The following is a 13,108-nucleotide window of genomic DNA, read 5'->3' on the forward strand; positions in this document are numbered from 1 at the left end:
CACTTTGGGAGGCCGAGGTGGGTGGATCACCTGAGGTCAGGAGTTTGAGACCAGCCTGGCCAACATGGTGAAACCCCATCTCTACTAAAAATACAAAAATTTACAAAAAAAATTTGCGGCCTGGAGCGGCAGCTCAAGCCTGTAATCCCAGCACTTTGGGAGGCTGAGACGGGTGGATCACGAGGTCAGGAGATCAAGACCATCCTAGCTAACATGGTGAAACCCGGTCTCTACTAAAAAACACAAAAAACTGGCCGGGCGAGGTGGCGGGCGCCTGTAGTCCCAGCTACTCGGGAGGCTGAGGCAGGAGAATGGTGTAAACCCAGGAGGCAGAGCTTGCAGTGAGCTGAGATCGGGCCACTGCACTCCAGACTGGGCAACAGAGCGAGACTCTGTCTCAAAAAAAATTATTTTTATTAATAAATTAGCTGCGCATAGTGGCAGGCACCTGTAGTCCCAGCTACTTGGGAGGCTGAGTCAGGAGAATGGTGTGAACCCAGGAGGCGGAGCTTGCAGTGAGCTGAGATTGAGCCATTGCACTCCAGCCTGGGCGACTGAGCGAGACTCCGCCTCAAAAAAACCAAAAAATACAAAAATACAAAACTTAGCTGGGTGTGGTGGCGTGCACCTAGAATTCTAGTTACTCAGAAGGCTGAGGCAAGAGGATCGCTTGAACCTCGGAGGTGGAGGTTGCAGTAAGCTGAGTTCCTGCCACTGCACTCCAGCCTGGGTGACAGAGCCAGATTCCTTCTCAAAAAAAAAAAGGCAAACGAACAGTATAAATTCAGCAATCAAAATGCTGAACAGGCAGGGCAAGTTCGGATGCTGTTAGGCAGCATGCTTTCTGGACAAGGCAGGAACTCGTTGGAGGCCAACTTCCTAGAGGAAGGAGACACCTGTCTCTCTCTGCAATGGACCCATGGCACTCTTCAGATACCCACAGGTCCCCCTGACCTTTACTTTCTAGTCTACGAGACTGAGGCTCAAAGGGAAGAAATGGCCTGCCTGCAGCCATCCATGGAAGTTGCAGGAGAGACCACAAAAGAGTCCAGGTGCTAGGGCCCTCTTTTGCTCCAAAGCCTCCTCCCCACAGAAGGTCCCATGGATCACTTCCCCTTCAATACCAGCACAAGGACTGCCTAGGTGGCTGGTCTAGGTGGAGACGCACAATCCTCTTCTTCAACCAAGAAGTGGCCCAGATGGGGAACTGAGCTGCAAGTAGTGGCTCGGCAGCCACTAAGACTGAGGTTTAGAAAAGTACCAGTCTTGCCAAGAAGGAATGTGAGGGAAAGGCCTGGAGGCTGGGCGATGCTGGGGGTGTGACTTTGAGCTGGCGTCGTGGTTTGTGGCTCCCTCAAACCAAGAAGCAGCAGCACAGCACAAAGGTTGGGGCATGGCTTCTTCACACCCAGCTCCTCCACTCACATGTGCTGCAACCCCGGGCAAGCCGCTTGCCTCCCTGAACCTCAGTTTTCTCATCCATAAAATGAGGTTTTATGGATCATAAGACTGCCTTGGCTGGGCGCGGTGGCTCACACCTGTAATCCCAGCACTTCAGGAGGCTGAGGCAGGCAGATCACGAGGTCAGGAGATGGAGACCATCCTGGCTAACATGGTGAAATCCTGTCTCTACTAAAAATACAAAAAGTTAACCGGGCATGGTGGCACACGCCTGAAGTCCCAGCTGCTCGGGAGGCTGACACAGGAGAATGGCAGACCCAGGAGAGTGGAGGAGGTTCCAGTAAGCCCGAGATGCAGCCATTGCACTCCAGCCTGAGGCAGCAGCATAGGCTCAGACTCCGTCTCAAAAAAAAAAAGAAAGATAGAAAAAAAAACAGGCACAGTGGCTCAGGCTGTAATCCCAACTTTGGAGGCCGAGATGGTCGGCAGGCTCAGGAGTTTATGAGGACAGCCTAGGTAGCGTGGTGAGGCACTGTCTCCTGCTAAAACGCCGAAAAGAGTGAAGCTGGGTGTGGTGAGCGGGTGCCTGTAATCCCAGCTACTCGAGCTGAGGCAGGAGAACTGCTTGAACCCAGGAGGCAGAGGTTGCGATGGCGGAGATCGCCCTTGCACTCAAGCCTGGGTGACAAGCGGGGCTCTATCAAAAAAAAAAAGGCTGGAGTGGTAGCTCAAGTCCTATAATCCCAAGCACTTTGGGAGGGCCAGCAGACAGGTGATTACTGAGGAGTCAGGGGAGTCTGAGACCAGCCCACAAGCCAGCATGGCTGAAAACCCCATCTCTACTAAAAATACAAAAATTAGCTGACTGTGGTGGCACGCACCTGTAATCCCAGCTACTTGGGAGGCTGAGGCAGGAGAATCGCTTGAACCTGGGAGGCGGAGGTTGCAGTGAGCCGACATCACTCCCCTGCGCTCCAGCCTGGGTGACAGAGACTCTATCTCAAAAAAAATAAAGACTGCCTCATAGGGTTGTTGTGCAGACTGAATGAGAAAATGCATATGCAGGCCGGGCACGGTGGCTAGCTGGGCATGGTAGCGGGCGCCTGTAATCCCAGCTACTCAAGAGCCTGAGGCACGAGAATCGCTTGAACCTGGGAGGTGGAGGGTGCAGTGAGCCGAGATCACGCCCCTGCACTCCAGCCTGGGTGACAGAGCGAGACTCTGTCTCAGAGAAAAAAAAAAGAAAAAGAAAATGCATCTGCAGTCCATGGAATGTTGCTTGATAAATGCTAAATGTTCCAAAAATGGAAGTGAGGATAGTGATACAGGGTGAAAAGTAGGAGTTACAGTTCCATTGCAAGGCATAGAAAGAAAGAAAAAAAAGACTTTCATGAAATCATGTCCCTATTCCTCCAACCTCAGACTATCACACCGTAGACTTTTAAAAAGTCATGGTGCATTTTCTGGAGTAAATGAGGTTACCATGTTGTGGACTTTGTTCCCAGGCTGGAAGCAATTAAATCAAAGGGCAGGTCTCTCCTACCCTTCCTTCAGCCTCAAATCACTTCTCCAGGACTGTGAAATCTGTCATAGGACTTTTTTTGTTGCTGTTAAGCAGCAGATTTACTGTCCTAATTACACTTTGCTTGCGCTTACATTGAAATGAGTTTGCCTCCCGTGAGGACGCACCAAATGACAGGGGAGGCAGCTGCTTGGATGTGGCTGAGTTGGTGCCTGGCTTGGGGCAGCAGGGGACCAACCTAGAAATTGAAATCTGCCACTGCTCATTCTCACCCCGGAAAGCCAGAGGTGGAAAGAGGAAACTATCCACCACGGAGTCATCATCCAAATGGACAGACCTAGCTACATTATTCAACTATTTAACAATCATTTCTAGGCCAAGTACGGTGCTCACGCCTGTAATCCCAGTGCTTTGGGAGGCTGAGGCAGGAGGATTGCTCGAGACCAGGAGTTCGAGGCCAGCCTGGGCAACATAGCAAGGCTCTCTCTCTCTATTAAAAACAATAATTTCTCCTCAGTCTCTCTGGGGCTGGTGATGTCCCTCCAGGTCACAAAAAGGACAGGGTTCAGTTGTAAAAACAAACAAACAAAACAAACAAACAAAATGTCAGCCACTCAGCTGAAGTTTTCAAATAGAAAATCTAAAAAGAACTTTTTTTTTTTTTGAGATGGAATTTCACTCTTGCTGTTGACCACGTTGGAGTGCAATGGTGCATCTCAGCTCACTGCAACCTCTGCCTCCCGGGTACAAGCGATTCTCCTGCCTCAGACTCCCAAGTAGTTGGGATTACAGGCAGCCGCCACCATGCCCAGTTAGTTTTTCTATTTTTAGTAGAGATGGGGTTTCACCATGTTGGCCATGGCTGGTCTCGAACTCCTGACCTCAGGTGATCCACCCACCTCAGCCTCCCAAAGTACTGGGATTACAAGCGTGAACCACCACATCCAGCCTCAAGAGCCTTTTTTTTTTTTTTTTTTTGAGACGGAGTCTTGCTCTGTTGCCCAGCTTGGAGCACAGCGGCGCAATCTCAGTTCATTGTAAGCTCCGCCTCCCGGGTTCACACTATTCTCCTGCCTCAACCTCCCGACTAGCTGGGACTACAGGCACCGCCACCATGCTCGGCAATTTTTTTTTGTATTTTTAGTAGACAGGGTTTCACTGGGTCAGCCAGGATGCTTGACCTCCTGACCTTGTGATCCACCCGCCTCGGCCTCCCGAAGTGCTGGGATTACAGGTGTGAGCCACCGTGCCCGGCCCGCAAAAGCTTTTTTAATTCCCACCCTACTGTCGTCCCTAAAGTAATGACAGTCTGTTTCTCTCCACCAAAGCCCAGTCTGGAGGAATGGGAATGGGACTTCAGACTAGGCCAGGACTAGTGAACAGGCAAGGGCCAGGTTTCCACAGGGCCCTGATCTCTCGTCTCTGCAAGCAAGCGACAGTTACTAGGTCATCCAACCTTGCCAGGTTCAGCTGAAGGAGCTGGAAGACCATCCATCCCCCTGTACACAGATGCCCAGGTCCCTCCTGATACCTATTAAATCTGAATCTCTGGGGATGGAGCTGCCTGGGCAGTTCTTTTTTTTTTTTTCTTTTCTTGAGACAAGAGTCTCTCTGGTCCCCAGATTGGCGGTGCAATCTGGGCTCACTGCAACCTCTGCCTCTTGGGTTCAAGAGATTGTCCTGCCTCAGCCTCCCAAGTAGCTAGGATTACAGACATGCGCCACTATGCCTGGCTGACTTTTTTGTATTTTTAATAGAGACGAGGTTTCGCCATGTTGGCCTGGCTGGCTCGAACTCCTGACCTCAGGTGATCCGTCTGCCCAGGTAGTTCTGATGTGTAACAGGGCTCAGGATAAATTCTAACTCTTCTTTTACAGCAGTGGAGACTGAGGACCAGAGAAGGGAGGGAACTTCCCACCACCAGCTATTAGCAAAGGCTGGATGGAATTCAGGGCTCCTAACCCCTAGTCTAGACCCCTGCCTTTAAAGTACTCAAGGAATGAAAAATTAATTTACCTTTAGACTAATGAGACAAAGTAAGGAAGATGAATCTGTTTGTAGGCAAATCAATTCAGAGCCAAAGATAAATAATTTCTTGATTATCATACTGTTTTCCTCCTGCAGAATGGGGGGGTGAGGGGATGTGTGGACAATGGCCAGAGCACAGATGTAAATTCCAGCCTCCTGGGTTACCTAATGAGTATCTTCCCTTCTCAGTGCCTTGACCGAGCATCTGTGGAAACAGACCAACAGCTGTTTGGCCTCTGTCAGGAAGGCCAAGGGGATGAAGGAGCACACGCCCGGGGAGGCTCCGGGTCCCCAACTTCAAGGGCCTCGACAAGTAACAGCTGTTCCTGTCCAACGAGCCCCTCTGTAGCTCATTCCTTCACTAACCATCCACCGAGCTCCTCTGTGCTCTGCAGGAACAGTGCCAGGGACCTCTTGGATAACCAGAGGAAAATACAAGTCTTGCCCCTTGGGAAAACTGGAGCGCTAGATAGTACCAGATGAAAACATCTAAGAACAGAGCGCTGACAGGTGAGCAGGAATGGTCACGTGGTGCTGGCCCCGGGCCTGCTGTATGAGTGCCTTCCCACTCACTTGGCTGCGCACAGATCTGCTGGGATCTGCCAGGGAGGAAGCTGCAGCCCACGGTCCTCCCAAAGCTCAGCAAGGAGGAAATGGAGGCTTAGGTACCCAGCGGCCTCCAAGTCCCACCTAGACCTGCCGGCAGCTCCCTTGTCAAGCCCACATGAACAAACGACCACCTTTGATCACCTGTGTTCATGACCCTCTTCCTGCTCTGGTCAAGTCATCATTCTCCAGAATCCGATCTGGCTTCCCACATTCCACTGCCGCTTACACAGAGGCAGTACATTCCTCACAGCAAGTGCTAAACCTGGCTATAATCTGAATTTAATGTGAAACTTACAAAAGATACAGACACCCAGGTTCCATCTACCCCAGCCCACTGAATCTGAATCAGTTAGGCCTAGAACCACGGCTAAAATGAAAGGCTGTGGACTGGAAGTGGAAAGTCCTGGGTCCTCGTCTGAATTCTGTCACTGCAGGAAGTCTTCTCTCCAGCCTGGCCCAGGGTGGTAAGGACTCCATACAAGAAACAGGTGAGCCCCTGAGCCCCGGGTGCCTTCCCTCCTCTGAGCCTCAGTCCCCACACTTGTGAGTGAGAGGGGCTGGACTTTCAGCGCCAAGAACGGCGCAGCTCCCCGGGGAGGCTGGGAGTCACACTGGTGACTTCTTCCTCCTCTTCAGTGGTTCAGAGCTCTCCTGGGAGCGGTCAATAAATGCTCCCCTGGGGCCGGGCGCAGTGGCCTGTAATCTCAGCACTTTGGGAGGCCAGGGTGGGTGGATCACTTGAGACCAGGAGTTTGAGACCAGCCTGGCCAACATGGCGAAACCCTGTCTCTACTAAAAATACAAAAATTAGCTAGGTGTGGTGGCACACGCCTGTAATCCCAGCTATTAGGGAGGCTGAAGCAGGAGAATTGCTTGAACCCGGGAAGCGGAGGTTGCCGTGAGCCAAGATCATGCCACTCTGGACTCCAGCCTGGGCAACAGAGTGAGACTCCATCTAAAAAAAAAGAAAAGGCCGGGTGCGGCGGCTCATGCCTGTAATCCCAGCACTTTGGGAGGCCGAGGTGGGCGGATCACCTGAGGTCGGGAGTTCGAGACCAGCCTGACCAACATGGTGAAACCCCATCTCTACTAAAAATACAAAATTAGCCAGGCATGGTAGTGCATGCCTGTAATCCCAGCTATTCAGGAGGCTGAGGCAGGGGAATCGCTTGAACCCAGGAGGCGGAGGTTGCGGTCAGCTGAGATTGCGCCACTGCACTCCAGCCTGGGCAACAAGAGTGAAACTCCATCTCAAAAAAAAAAAAAAAAAGCTCCCCTGGCAAACCAAGGGATGACATTACTGTTGGCGGCTGGGAATCTTCCTCCTCAACACCAAAAGCTGTTCACAGAGCTGGCTTGGCTGGAAGAGGAAGGACAACACCAAGCCACAGTAACAGAGAAGGAGCCAATGCCCTGTGCAGGAGAAATGGAAGCTGGATTCTGGAACCAATCCCAGGTATGGGATTCATCAGCCAAGGAGGAGCCAGAAGGAAAAGCAGGCCTCGGATCCCAGGGAAGCCACACCCTATCCTTTCTTTTCCTCATTCTCCATGTCAGTGAAAGGCAGCAGGGTGCAAAGAAAAGGGCAAGGAGTTTGGGTTAGAGCTGGTGCCTGCGCCCCAAATCTGCAGTGAAGCTTTAAGGCCTGTGAAATGACGATCAGATTCTATTGTGCTCCATAAATGGTGGGCTCTTCTGCATCAGGTGTCTCCAGATTGCCTCTCAGTTTTTACTTCTTGGGCCCAGTAGCCCCGAGAAGAGTAAGTACATTCAGAGAATGGTCTGTCTTAGAATCTCCCCTGGCAGTGTTTCTCTTAGGGAAAAATTAATGGGCTAAATAAAGCTCTACTGCTCTGGGAGGTCTGGCCAAGTTCTAATCCCACTAGGCCCATTCTGTTAGCCTAAGCCACCAGCACCTGTGCCCGGACCACTCCAGTAGCCTCATGACCTGGTCCCTGCCTGGCTTCTCCCCAAGGTAGCCAGGGTCATGGTTTAAAGGAGTCATCTGATCATGTCACTCCCATCTAAAACCTTCACTGCCTTCTCCCGCCTCCTCCTGGCCCTTTACAGGGGTCTCCAGGCCCTGTATGACTCCCTCATTCACTCCCTGTCCATGCCTGGTGCCTGTCACACTGATCTTCCTTCTGTCCCTGAACATGTGGGCTCTTTTTGACCCCAAAGGCTCTATGGCGGTGTTCCCTCTGCCAGACTCACCTCAGGGCTAACTCCTCTTCAGTCACCCTGTACTGACTGTGTCAACCAATCAGACACCAGGCACGGGAAGGAGTCGGGGGAGGTGGGAGAGAGTGGGGGGAACGGGTAAAACAATAAACTCACAGTACCAGTAAGTGTGGTGGTGGTAAGTGGGTAAGGGTATCAAGAGCAGTGGTGGGCCGTGCATGGTGGCTCACGCCTGCAATCACAGCACTTTGGGAGGCCAAGGTGGGAGGATCACTGGAGCCCAGAAGTTAGAGGCCACCCTGGGCAACAAAGCAAGATCTTGTCTCTTAAAATAAAGAAAAAAATTAGCTGGGCATGATGGCATGTGTCTGCAGTCCCAGCTACTCGAGAGGCTGAGGTGGGAGAATTGCTTGAGCCCAGGAGTTGGAGGCTGCAGTAAGCCATGACTGTACCATTGCACTCCAGCCTGGGTGCAGAACAAGACCCTGACTTCAAAAAAAAAAAAAAAGAAAAAAAAAGAGTGACAGGCACATCATTGTCTGAGCCAGGACCTGAAGCAGCATGGGAGCAAGTCACATCCCCTGGAGCAGCCTCATCCAATCCCCCAACCCAAATGAGGCCCCTGCCATCTCTCGTCACTCCATTTACTTTCCCTCCTTTGGACTCGTCATGCTTTGGACTTTTATTTCTGTTCATATGACTTTTTTTTCTCTTCTTTGAGACAGGGTCTCGCTCTGTCACCTTCTTCCTTTGCGAGAGCTCAGGAGTTATGTTGGAGGCAAATTCTGTTGCTTCTCATCTCCCATTCAACAGTCCCACTCCTGCATGTGCCGGGCCAGGACCTGGCTCCCTTGGTTTGCAGCCCCTATCCTCCTCCCTTTGCCGCCTCTCAGGATTTCACACTGGGCACGCCTGACCAGCCAGAGAGAACTGCTTTCCTAAGGGGGTGTATCTGTTTTGCACCAATGATCAATATAATCATTCATGAAAATGAGTCATTCCCTGCCTTGGGACCCAATTATTTCTCGAGGAACCAGTAGTTGCAAAAATAAATTGTTTGCCAGTTAACTATTAAGTGCTATTTTTATATACGGCTTCCCCACTCCTAATCTTTCATTATTGGTGAGAGGTTGTTGTTTAAACCTTCAAGTCCAAGTTCTCTTCATGGGCTAGGCCCATTAAGCCACCACCTCCTCCAGGCTGCTAGTTACCTGGAGAGAGCCACAAAGAAAGGAGCTGGCATCTGCCTCCCTCTGCCTCCTCCCTGCTCCCTTTGCCAACACCAAGGGCAGGGAGGGGACAGGTCTCTCTTCTCTACTTGAGCACTCTCCAGGCACAAACCGGCACTCCAGCTTTCATGAATGGGCAGGGAGGCTGTTTGGACTGGACTACTTTGTTGCCATTTATGCAAAAAAAGGATCACAGTGACTGCACATTCTCAGAGGGTTCAGAATCAAAGGGACCTTGGTTGGGATTAGCTCTGTCCCTTAACTAGCTGTATGGCTGTAGGCAATTTATTTCTGCATTCTGAGCTTCTCTTTCCTTGAGTATAAAATAGGATTTGAGCTTGAACCCGGGAGGCAGAGGTTGCAGTCAGCTGAGATTGTGCCACTGCACTCCAGCCTGGGTGACAGAGTGAGACTCTGTCTCAAAAAAAAAAAAGATTTGTAATGACTACTCATGGGGTCGTGACAGGATTAAATGAGGTGATATAGGTCACAGTCACCTCATCTTCCCCAACTCACTGTGTGACATGTCACAGCCACTGCAGTCTACTCCATTTGTAGTGTGATGGGTTACTTACGGGTGTATGTGCGCTGTTTGAACCCTGCAGGCTGGGCGGTAAGCCAAGGCCATGGTGCCTAGCCGAGAAGCAGGTGTCCCTGAGAACCCAAACATCCTAGGGCATAGCTGGGCACATACCAAAGAAAACAGTCTCATCACACACACAGGAGGCAAAGAGCCAGAAAATTAGCTTAAAGGCAGCCTGGAGATGGGAGGCGGCACAGATGCCCAGAGCTGTCCTGCTGTCACCGAGGAGTGCCGTGCATTTAAGTCCTAATCCGCTCACCTACTCGCCACGCTGGACTTGTTCGAACCATTCTTTGGTCTCTCGGCTCCCTCCCGATTTGGGGGAATGTTTTTCTACACTATTCTGGGTTTTTCTCATAACACTGTTTCCCTAAAGAGCACCTCCCTCCTTCCACTTGTATAGGCCAAAAGCCTTGGAGTACTCCTGGCCTCTCTCATACCCTTCATCCAACCCGCAGTGCCCAGCCAGCGCTACTTCCCACCTGCACAGCCCACCCAGAAGCCCTCTGGTGCATGAGTGCCACCATCTCGCTGCTGAATCCCTGCAGCAGCCTCTGAGCCATTTCCTGCTGCACCTTTGCTCCCCAATAGTCTGTTCCTAACAAAGCAGCTAGTGTGACCCTTTGAAATGCAACTCGCATCATGTCAGGCCTCTGCTCACAGCCCTCTAACAGTTCCCATCTCAGTGGCTACAAGCCAAGTAGTCCATGGAGAGTCCTACAGGAGCCTCAAGAAAGACGCAGCTATATCCTCCCAGCATCTCCAACCACTCCCCTCTAGATCACTGCCCTCAGGCCTGTGTCTCAATGTCCCCACAGTCCCAGACAAGGCTCTTCCCCAGGGACTGCCCCATTCACTCCCCTCTCTGCCCAATCTTCCCCCATCAGAGACTGTCAGGTCCTGTCCCGCTGAACCCAACCCCTGTCTGGAACTGGCTGGAATCTGCTTAAGAGCTGTGGCAAGTGGCCAGGTGCAGTGGCTCACACCTGTAATCCCAGCACTTTGGGAGGCTGAGGCGGGCGGATCACCTGAGGTCAGGAGTTTGGGACCAGCCTGGCCAACATAGTGAAATCCTGTCTCTACTAAAAATACAAAAATTAGCCAGGTGTGGCATGTGCCTGTAGTCCCAGCTACTCAGGAGGCTGAGGCAGGAGAATCACTTAAACCCAGGAAGGGGAGGCTGCAGTGAGCAAAGATTGCACCACTGCACTCCAGCCTGGGCAACAGAGCAAGACTCCGTCTCAAAAAAAAAAAAAAAGATACTTGTTGAATTAATACATAAACCATGCAGCAAAATATTCAGCTCATGGGCAAGCTGGAACTCAACAGTAACTTTTGTTTTGTTTTGTTTTGTTTTGTTTTTTTAGACGGAGTCTCGCTCTGTTACCCAGGCTGGAAGGCAGTGGCGCGATTTCAGCTCACTGTAACCTCTACCTCCTGGGTTCAACCTCTACCTGCCTTAGCCTCCCGAGTAGCTGGGATTACAGGCACCTGCCACCACACCCGGCTAATTTGTTTTGTGTTTTTAGTAGAGATGGGGTTTCACCATGTTGGCCAGGCTGGTTTTGAACTCCTGACCTCAAGTGATCCACTAGCCTCAGCCTCCCAAAGTGCTAGGATTACAGGCGTGAGCCATTGTGCCAGGCAACATCAACTATTTTAAAATGAGAATCACAAAACCTTTCCACATTACTTCCCACCTCCACATTCCTGGGCTGACAATATATTGAGCTAAAAGATGAGGAAACTGTGAGAGAGAATGCCTAGGAAGCTGAGTTTCCCAGCAGGCAGGAACTAGAGTGTAAGAGCAGTACTTTCTCAAAGTGAGGAAATGAAAGTTATAAGAAGTTCTGACCCGGCGCGGTGGCTCATGCCTGTAATCCCAGCACTTTGGGAGGCCGAGGAGGATGGATCACAAGGTCAGGAGTTCAAGACCAGTCTGGCCAATATAGTGAAACCCTATCTCTACCAAAAATACAAAAATTAGCCAGGTGTGGTGGTGCGTGCCTATAGTCCCAGCTACTCGGGAGGCTGAGGCAGGAGAATTACTTGAACCCAGGAGGTAGAGGTTGCAGTGAGCCGAGGTTGTGCCATTGCATTCCAGCCTGTGTGACAGAGCAAGATTCCGTCTCAAAAAAAAAAAAAAGAAAAGAAAAAGAAGCTCTATGTTTGCCCACAGTAGTGCCAGGTGGCCTACACACAGGAGAATGGGAACACCTAGGGGAAGCATGAAGATTTTCCAAGGGGCACAAAGGCAGAGTTTCAGGGTCATAAATTTCCAACTCAATTCCCACTGGCTCTCCTACCCAGCTCCTTCACACTCACCCATCTCCCATGTTTCAGAGAAAGGCATAACCACCCACCCATGCTAAATCATACTGAGGTGCGTGGTCCCACACAGTGAAAATCCCCTAGGCACCAGAAAGGGCAATTCAAAAGGTCAGTATTCATGCTAAGAAAGTGACTGCCTACAGTGACTAAGGAAAAATCCTTGCATGAGTCAGGTGGTTTCTAAACCTTGGCCTTCAAGAAAGTTAAAGGAGAACCTAAAAGAACTGGGGACTGACAGATTAATAATCGGATGTGATTTTTCAGCCCACAATTCAGAAGGTGTTCAAAGAACTGAGTGATATTGCTAAAACAAAATGCCTTCAACTCCTGTGTATTTAATTTACATGAAGAAACTTTTTCAATGGTTACAGCCAAAGAAAAAAAAAGCACTCTGCTCATTCTAGTAAATATACAAATAAACATGGATAGACACGTGAGTTTAAAAAAGCTCCACCCAGCTTATTTTTTTTTTTGAGACAGAGTCTCACTCCATTGTCTAGGCTGGAATGCAGTGGTGTGATCACAGCTCAGTGAAGTTTCAACCCTCCTGGGCTCAGCCTCCCAAGTGGCTGGGACTACAGGCATGCACCAACATGCCCAGCTAATTTTAAAAAATTTTTTGTAGAGATGAGGTTTTGCTGTGTTGCCCTGGCTAGTCTCTCTCTTTATTTTTCTTTCTTTTTTTTTTTTTGAGACGGAGTCTCACCCTGTCGACCAGGCTGGAATGCAGTGGCACAATCTCGGCTCACTGCAACCTCCGCCTCCCGGGTTCAAATGATTCTCCTGCCTCAGCCTCCCCAGTAGCTGGGATTACAGGCACACGCCACCACACCCGCCTAACTTTTGCATCTTTAGTAGAGACGGGGCTTCACCATGTTGGTCAGGCCGGTCTTGAACTCCTAAACTTGTGATCCACCCACCTTGGCCTCCCAAAGTGCTGGGATTACAGGTGTGAGCCACCACGCCTGGCCCCTGGCTAGTCTCAAACACCTGAGCTGAAGCAATCTGCCTGCCCTGGCCTCCCAAAGTGTTGAGATTACAAGCATGAGCCACCATGCCCGGCCCACTTAGCTTATCAAGAGAAATACTCAAAACTTTGTTTACGTTGTTTTTATCAATTGTGTATTTTATAATTGTGACAACTCAATCAAAAAGAAACATTTAATACTCATAACACAATTTTTAAAAAGTTTAATTTTGTATGTATTTTTGTTGCAGAGAAAT

General features: G+C 50.4%; 1 protein-coding gene across 5 annotated transcripts in view; it reads right to left on the reverse strand.

The window, feature by feature from the left end:
* Positions 1-13,108, reverse strand: part of DCAKD (dephospho-CoA kinase domain containing) — a 31,759-nt gene that overhangs the window by 11,610 nt on the left and 7,041 nt on the right. The window lies entirely within an intron of this gene.

This window comes from Papio anubis, chromosome 17, assembly GCF_008728515.1.
Source record: "Papio anubis isolate 15944 chromosome 17, Panubis1.0, whole genome shotgun sequence".
NCBI classification, from domain to species: Eukaryota; Metazoa; Chordata; class Mammalia; order Primates; family Cercopithecidae; genus Papio; species Papio anubis.